Source organism: Danio aesculapii, chromosome 4 (assembly GCF_903798145.1).
Source record: "Danio aesculapii chromosome 4, fDanAes4.1, whole genome shotgun sequence".
Lineage (NCBI taxonomy): Eukaryota > Metazoa > Chordata > Actinopteri > Cypriniformes > Danionidae > Danio > Danio aesculapii.
The window spans coordinates 29,581,219-29,589,621 of NC_079438.1; the positions used below are offsets into that span (position 1 = coordinate 29,581,219).

At 38.9% G+C, this 8,403-nt stretch overlaps 1 long non-coding RNA gene across 1 annotated transcript; it reads right to left on the minus strand.

Moving 5' to 3' along the window:
* Positions 1–1,187: 1,187 nt before the first annotated feature.
* On the minus strand, positions 1,188–2,488 carry LOC130222852 (uncharacterized). Its single transcript, XR_008836539.1, has 3 exons — positions 2,416–2,488; positions 1,654–1,765; positions 1,188–1,270 (listed from the first exon to the last, which is right to left on the minus strand). It is a non-coding gene; the product is annotated as an uncharacterized LOC130222852 (long non-coding RNA).
* Between the last annotated feature and the right edge of the window lie 5,915 nt (positions 2,489–8,403).

Consider the following 8,403-nt stretch of genomic DNA (forward strand, 5'->3'; position numbering starts at 1 on the left):
CAACAACCATGCCACATTCAAAGTCTCTTAAATCCCCTTTCTTCCCCATTCTGATGCTCGCTTTGAACTGAAGCAAATCGTCTTGACCATGTCTACATGCCTAAATGCATTGAGCTGCTGCCATGTGATTGGCTGATTAGAACTTTGTGTTAACGAGCAGTTGGACAGGTGTACCTAATAAAGTGGCCGGGGAGCATATAATATAAATCAATCATTTGCATGATAAGATAGCTAAAACTTATACATTCATTCTTTTTCTCTGGTTGCTCATTTTTTTCTCTCTTTTTGGTCAGGTTATCTTCATCCCCGTCATGAACTCTAGGGGTGAGTCATCTAAAATGTGAATATTTAAGACTGTGTTAGTGAAATAACAATCATTTTCATTTCGTACGATTAGCTTGTCTGTATAGGAATGTTTCATTAATCAGACATGAACATTGTCATGGATGGATTTTTACGCTCATATCTGCGCTCGTTTCTACATTGCATTAATAAATGAGCCCAGCTGTGTTTGCATCTCTGTCTCTGTTCTGTGGATTATATTTTTGCCATTTCGTCACCTTAATTATAAGGTACTATCTGACATTTTTGTCAAAATTGAGTTATTGACATATTCTTATTAAATGACATCTTATTTACATTTGGGATTTTTTTATAAGTTGTTTACATTTTAAGACCTTTTATTTAAAATACAAATGTTACACAAACACTGTTTGCTATGGAACGCAAAAACTGAGGCTCAATATCTCAAAATCACTCAGAACGCAGAGAGAACCTTATAATTCCAAGGTGACGACTCGTCTGCCATCTTGCTACTTGGATTATTCTGTGATTGCTTTGATCTTCACCTTGTCTTTGGGATTTTTATTTAACAGATGCTGAAGATCAATCCTCTCGCTTGTGACTCATAACTTTATGACAAAGAGGATATTTTACTACCAGAGTTTATGCAGATGCATTATTTAAGGTTACAAACAGTAGATAAATGTTTTAGATTCAGATATTTGTCCTTATCAGGAGTGTGGATGAAGACATTCAGAAGAGCCCGAAAATGATAGAACAATGTTCTTGTGTTTCTTACATATTGAACCTTTAAAGTATTGTGTAAATATCATAAAATGTTCTAACAAATACTGAAACAGTCCATGTGTGAGCAATAATGTAAAACACTAAATACCTGATGGCAGATGATGGTGTTTTCTCACTGAACTCTGGTGGAAGCCCTTTAGACAGGTCACTCTTCAGAGACACACATGATCCTGATCTCACACTGAAGACACAAACACACCAGATGAATAAACTGCAGGACAAACTTCAGTCTCCTTTACAAGAGTTTTAAGAGTTTGTTTTGTTAATTCAGCACAAACTAATTGTTGGCTGAAGGTCTGTCAGATCAGGTCTGCTACACAGGAATCATGGGTAAACATGACACATATTGAGCTCTGGTAAAGATGACACCAGATCAAACTGTCTGTAATCTAGAATGATCTTAACACATTTCCTGAAGTTAAACTGAAGCTTAAGCTTAAGCAAATGATGGACAAATTTGTCCATCATTTGATCAGGCAATAGCAACACAAATAAGTGCATTGTTGTTGGTCTTTGTTCTTCAGAGAAAGTGTTGAAATAATGGTGTAAAAACAGAGTCAATACCTGTGTTTCTCTGAGAGAGAGTCCTTTACTTGCTCCTCTGCCATACTGCAGCTAAAACACCAATGCAGACATTAGCAGAGCTTTGAGGAAACAATCAGCCGCTGACCATCACCTGGAGATGACAATAAACTGAGATTAAGAACATCACACTTTATAGCAATCAATGCTGACTTCACAAACAAGACCTTACTGAAACAGACCACATGATGAGGGAGAACACACACTGACTTTCAGCCATTTCACAGCAGATAAATTTATACTGATTAACATTAATGCAGTTGGTTTTACCCCTGATCTGACACCTCAGATATTTCAGGTTTGATCATTTGATATGTATGTGTCTGTCACGATAACTTCTGCTTTAGACAACTATTAACTTATTATTTTATTTATTAGCTTAGTTAGTAGTTAGTTAGTACTAAAACGTTACCAGTTAAATGCAGTTTAAGGATCATCCGCATTCTTCTGTTTACTGAAGCTCTGCTTTCACTTTCGATTTCCTGACTCTGTTTAAAGTTTATTTTGTGCTGAATGATGTGAAATTATCGAGTCAACCTGATATAGAAGAGCACAAACACTTTCAAGGGATAAAAATAACCCATTATATTGTTCAAATGACCGTGTTTGGGCCGAGTTTAATCGGTGTTTGAGGCTTTGAGCTTCAGGAGCAGACTATAAATCACGCTTATAAACACGCTTATACACACATAAACCCCTTCATCATCTCCACAAATAAGCGTAATGTAGAAGCATTAAACTTACATGCAGAAGTACAGACGCTCTTGTGCAGCAGGAACACAATCTGAGCTGTTTTAACGCTTTCGGTTTGTCAACTTCTTCTTCAGTATTTTGGCGGTTGTCAAACTTATTTGTTGTTGCTTTACCGCCTCCTGCTGGACTGGAGTGTGGAACAGGAGTCTGACATGGAGGGAAACGAGAAAAACAAATCACACTATAAAACTGAGGGAAAACTGTGTTTAAGCATAAAATTAAATTGTAAATTCATTCTAACAGCCCAGTTTCTTTCAGAAGTGATTTATTAATGCCTCCATATGTTGACCGTAGTATATTTTCCAGAGTAAATGTAAGATTATGTCTAATAATACTTCTCTTAATATATTTTCTTTCATATTCATAATCTTGACATTCTGTTATTATGGGTTAAAATGTGCGCTTATCTATTTAAACAGTGTCTTGTTTAGTCCTGTATGTGCTATTCTGAGATGGTTATGATCATTTCCTCCATACGATTATTCCCCATTTCTCTTCCTTCACAGATTTACCTTTGGATTTTATACAGATGTCTTCCTGGGTCATTTATATCCCAGTATTCCTGCCTTAAACTCTTTGTCTGTATCTTTATTATAGTTTTGACTTCAGCTTTACTTAATTTAACCTGAAGGTCTGTGTGTAAATGTGAGTGTGTGTGGGTGTTTCCCAGTACTGCGTTGCGGCGACTTTACTTCTCTCTTTCATGTTTCCTCCATCAAATCTAACATGTTCTCTCTAACTCTACAGTGTTCACATTAATCATGTTCCTGAACTCCATTAATGCTGAGTTTAGTCTAGTTTACATCACTTCCTCCTCTCTGTTTCTAACACACACACGTTTATTTGTCTCCACTAATATTTTAATGTTATATAAATGTTGTGTCTTCTTATCTTTATGCCAAACTCCTCACCATTCGGTCTTAATATTTCCCCTGATAATAGATTTATTTCCTCCATCATCTGTCTTCCTCCTCTTCATCGTCTCCTGTGCAGATTGATCAGCAGTCTGATGTCCATGTGTTCCTCTATGTGCAGGTCTCCAGCAGAACTCAACCGTCCCTCTTTCTGATATATACACCATACAGAAGTGTGAACAGCTCATGTGTTAAACCTCCTCTAGATGACCTGCGGCTGATTAAAGATGTTAAACTGATACTGAGTCTGAACACATCAGCTCCAGTGTGAGCGCTGGGATGGCTAAATAAAAGTAAAGGAGGTTACATTTAATATGTTTACACTTATGGATATATGATTTCCGATAAGGCCACGCAGTGGCGCAGTAGGTAGTGCTGCCATCTCACAGCAAGGATGCTGGTTCGAGCCTTAGCTGGGTCAGTTGGCATTTCTGTGTGTTCTCCCTGCGTTTGCATGGTTTCCTCCGGGTGGTCTGGTTTCCCCCACAGTCCAAAGACATGTGGTACAGGTGAATTACGTAGGCTAAATTGTCAGTAGTGAATGAGTGTGTATGGATGTTTCCCAGAGATGTGTTGCAGCTGGAAGGGCATCTGCTGTATAAAACATATGCTGGATAAGTTGGCGGTTCATTTCGCTGTGGCGACCCCAGATTAATAAAGGGAATAAGCCGAAAATAAAATAAATGAATGAATAATAAAATATATTCCAGTTTGATTAGATCACTGAGACTTCTGTAAATTTCTTGAATTTCCAAACTGAATTGAGATTGGGTGTCGGATGATGTGTTCTGGACATAGGTGTGGCTTCTGACAGTTTCAAACTCCTCGCTCCACTTCAGAAAGCCGCCACTAAACCATGAACCATAACTGTTGGTTGCAGTTCATTGCCATTATAAAGCTCAGAACTGTCAGTGTTTTAAGCTCATTGTATTAATCTAAAAGAAAAGGTAAATACACTTTCATAAATAACATTTTCATTAAATAAATGATCTATAAACACATCAAACTTAAAGACCATGGAGTAATGTTTCAGAAGGAAGAACACATTGCTGACTCCGCTTATTTTTATGGGGTTATTGCTGAAGTAGTTCAATCGACATGCACGTTCAGTTGCATCTGGACAACATATTGGATGGATAGAAAGCACTAAGGCCTAAAATAAAAACAAATCAAATCTACTTTCAGGGGAAGCTTGCTTGTACAAAAAGTGTAGAATGATGCTGAGTAGTCAAGAGAAGTCACAAGAGCTGAAGCCAACTGAGCAGAATACCGAACTGAGGGGGTCAAGGCTATTGCTCTCATGGACAAAGCCCTTCATGTACTGTATGTCAACAGAAGTGCTGGCCACTTGTGCTTTTACTTCAATTATTAGCTGTTTTTCTCTCTCAGTCCTGGAAGTCATGCTTTAAGTTTGTTATGCTGTGGTAGCATTCTGTTTAGTTTTATCTGTGAGGACAATAGTAAGACTGGGCATTAGAAAGCTCTAACAGTTACTCAGTATTCTACCAAAGAGTCATTGTGTTTTAACTAGACCGGCTCATCACTAATGCCTGAAGCACATCTGACTCCATGTGTTTCTGAAATGGGTTCAAATAAATTCAACCAAATGCTAATCACATTTACAGAGTGATGTAGCCCAGATCAGTGAGGCTTGCTAGCCATGTTAGTGAATGTAAACTAAAAACTAAATTTGTCCCAGCCCTCGCCCCTTGGATTTCTTAAACCAGTAAGTGAATGAGGTTATAAGAGGTTTACATGTGATTTAATGTGTACAATGTGTTGTTGTCATCCATCCATTAAAGAATAATCCAGATATAACTTCTTAGTGCTATTTATTTGTTCGTTTACATCTCAACGCACTGGTATAACATCAGTGCCCCAAGGCAGAAGGATCACATAAAAGTAGTCGGAACTAAGTTCAACATTTCAACTAGTCAAAATAAAAGTCCCGTTTGTTAACACTCGCGCACAACGAACTCTCGCACATTTTTAGCATACAACAGTAAGTAGTATAATCTAAAAAATAAGTAAACAAAATACAGAAGAAAACATCAATTTATATGGTTAATGAGAACATATAACTCAACATTTCTGTCACAAACCAAGCTTTGTCATGTCCCTGAGGCACTTCTCTCAAATCGCATGTAGAAAAACATTAATAAAATGCACACAGTGTCCACATTTTCAGTATTACAACTATTTATTTGAGTTCTTATCTGGTGATAAATAAAAATACAATAAATAAATAAGATTTTTTTATATAAAAACAGGCTACAAAGTTATGTCCCTCAATATAAACTCAACCCTATTACGCTAGCATTTTTCCACCTATAGCAATTTACATGTATTATTACATCACAGACAGGAAGTGACATCATTCAGCTCTCTTTAACAGCATAGTGCAAAAGAAAGATATATTTGAATTTATTTAATTTCTTTTATTTATTATGGTTAGAAGGGGGTACGGTCAAGCTTAACAATTCAACCCTATAACGTAAAACTAAGTATGATAGTTTTTTTTAATTTCTAAACAATATGACATATTCTTGTTTAATTGCTGACATGTGGACCTTCTTTTTTAAACCACACGAGGAGCAGATGCCATTTTGTTTTGAGAACTCAACCCCATCACACTTAACCCTGTCACAGATCTCATTGTTTCGGGGTTGTAAACTTGTAACAGGATTGAGAAATTCTCCTAATTTATCAAGAATTTTAATTGAAAAACATTTCAGTAAAAATATACTTACTTTAACTTCATTTTGTCACTGATAGAATATTTGAAGCAGAGTTTTCACTTAAATTGTGACGCAATCTTATATCAGACATGGCACCCGTATCAGCAGCAGATTTTATATTGAATGTGTCACGAGTTTCACCATGAGTTCATGAAAAGCTGATAAAATCAGAACATGTGAAGTAAAAAAAGACTTCAATTATGTAAATAGTTCACTTGTTTATCTCTACGTCATGTGACAATTAGCCAACTTTAGAGAGGGGGTCATTAAGGGCAGAATTGATATTAATATTATAGATAAAGAGGGTTGAGCTATCAAAAGGTTTAGGGATCGCTGGTTGAATCCCCTGGTGGTCTTCTGCTGCTGTAGCCCATCCACCTCAAGGTTGGACGTGTTGTGTGTTCAGAGATGCTCTTCTGCAGACCTCGGTTGTAACGAGTGCTTATTTGAGTTACTGTTGCCTTTCTATCAGCTGGAACCAGTCTGGCCATTCTCCTCTGAGCGCATCAACAAGGCGTCTGCGCCCACGGAACTGCCACTCACTGGATATTTCCTCCCCTAGAGATGGTTGTGCGTGAAAATCCCAGTAGATCAGCAGTTTCTGAAATACTCAGAGCACAGACCAGTCGTCTGGCTATATAATATTATCTTTATTATTAAGAATTTTCATGAACAATTTCATTAAGAAGAACATGGATCATCGCTATCTGGAGTGGAGACGTTGAACACAATAGTTTGATATGTTGAGCAGATGTGGACAGAATTGGACTCAATGTAAGTTTATTCTGGAGCGGGCTATAGTCAGAAACACAAACTGAAATCAGAATCAGAATCAGAATCGGTTTTATTGCCAAGTGTGCTTCACACACACAAGGAATTTGTTTTGGCTACAGAAGCTTCCAGTGTACATAAAGTGACAAGTGACAACACAAAATAAATCTGAAAAAATAAGATAATAATAATAAAAAATGATGAACATTAAACAGATGCGGTTAGTGAAGAAACCTGGATGTTGAGTTGTATGTACAGATTGTTATAAATATACAGGTTATAAGGTGCTGTGTACAAGTGCGAGTGTAGAAAGTATTGCATTGTATATTGATATAAGGTGCTGTGTACAAGTGCGTATGAGAAAGTATTGCACATATTTATTGCACAGTAGGGGAATATTTAACTGTTCATAAGGTAGACAGCCTGAGGAAAGAAACTTTTCCTGTGTCTGGCTGTTTTTGTGCTCGGTGCTCTGAAGCGCCGACCAGACGGTAACAGTTCGAACAGGTAGTGTGCTGGGTGTGAGGCGTCCAGAGTGATTTTGCGAGCCCTTTTACTCACTCTGGAAGAGTACAGTTCTTGAAGTGTAGGAAGGGTAGTGCCAGTGATTCGTTCAGCAGTCCGGACTATTCGCTGTAGTCTACAGAGGTCAGTTTTGGCAGCTGAGCCGAACCAGACGGTGATTGAAGTGCAGAGGATGGATTGGATGACAGCTGAGTAGAACTGTACGAGCAGCTCCTGTGGCAGGTTGAACTTCCTCAGCTGACGAAGGAAGTACAGTCTCTGCTGGGCTTTCTTCACAATAGAGTCTATATGAGTGTCCCACTTCAGATCCTGAGAGATGGTGGTGCCCAGGAACCTGAATGACTCTACTGCAGCCACAGTGCTGTTCATGATGGTGAGTGGGGGGAGTGCAGGGGGGTTTCTCCTGAAGTCCACTATCATCTCCACTGTTTTGAGCGTGTTCAGCTCCAGGTTGTTGTATCTGCACCATAACGCCAGCCGCTCCACCTCCTGTCTGTATGCAGACTCGTCACCGTTCTGGATGAGTCCGATAACAGTAGTGTCGTCTGCAAACTTAATGAGTTTGATGGAGGGGTCTTTTGCAGTGCAGTCGTTGGTGTACAGGGAGAAGAGCAGTGGAGAAAGAACACATCCCTGGGGGGCACCAGTGCTGATGGTGCGGCTGTCGGATGTGATTTTGCCCATTCTGACTAGCTGCTGTCTATCTGTCAGAAAGCTGGTGATCCATTGACAGACAGAGCTAGGAACAGAGAGCTGGGCCAGTTTGTACTCAAGCAGTGATGGGACGATGGTGTTAAAGGCAGAACTGAAGTCCACAAACAGAATCCTTGCGTAGTTCCCTGGTTTGTCCAGATGTTGTAGGGTATAATGCAGTCCCATGTTGACTGCATCATCCACAGACCGGTTTGCTCTATAGGCGAACTGCAGGGGGTCCAGCAGGGGTCCAGTGATGTCCTTCAGATATGCTAGCACCAGTCTTTCGAATGACTTCATGGCCACAGATGTTAAGGCCACAGGTCTGTAGTCATTGA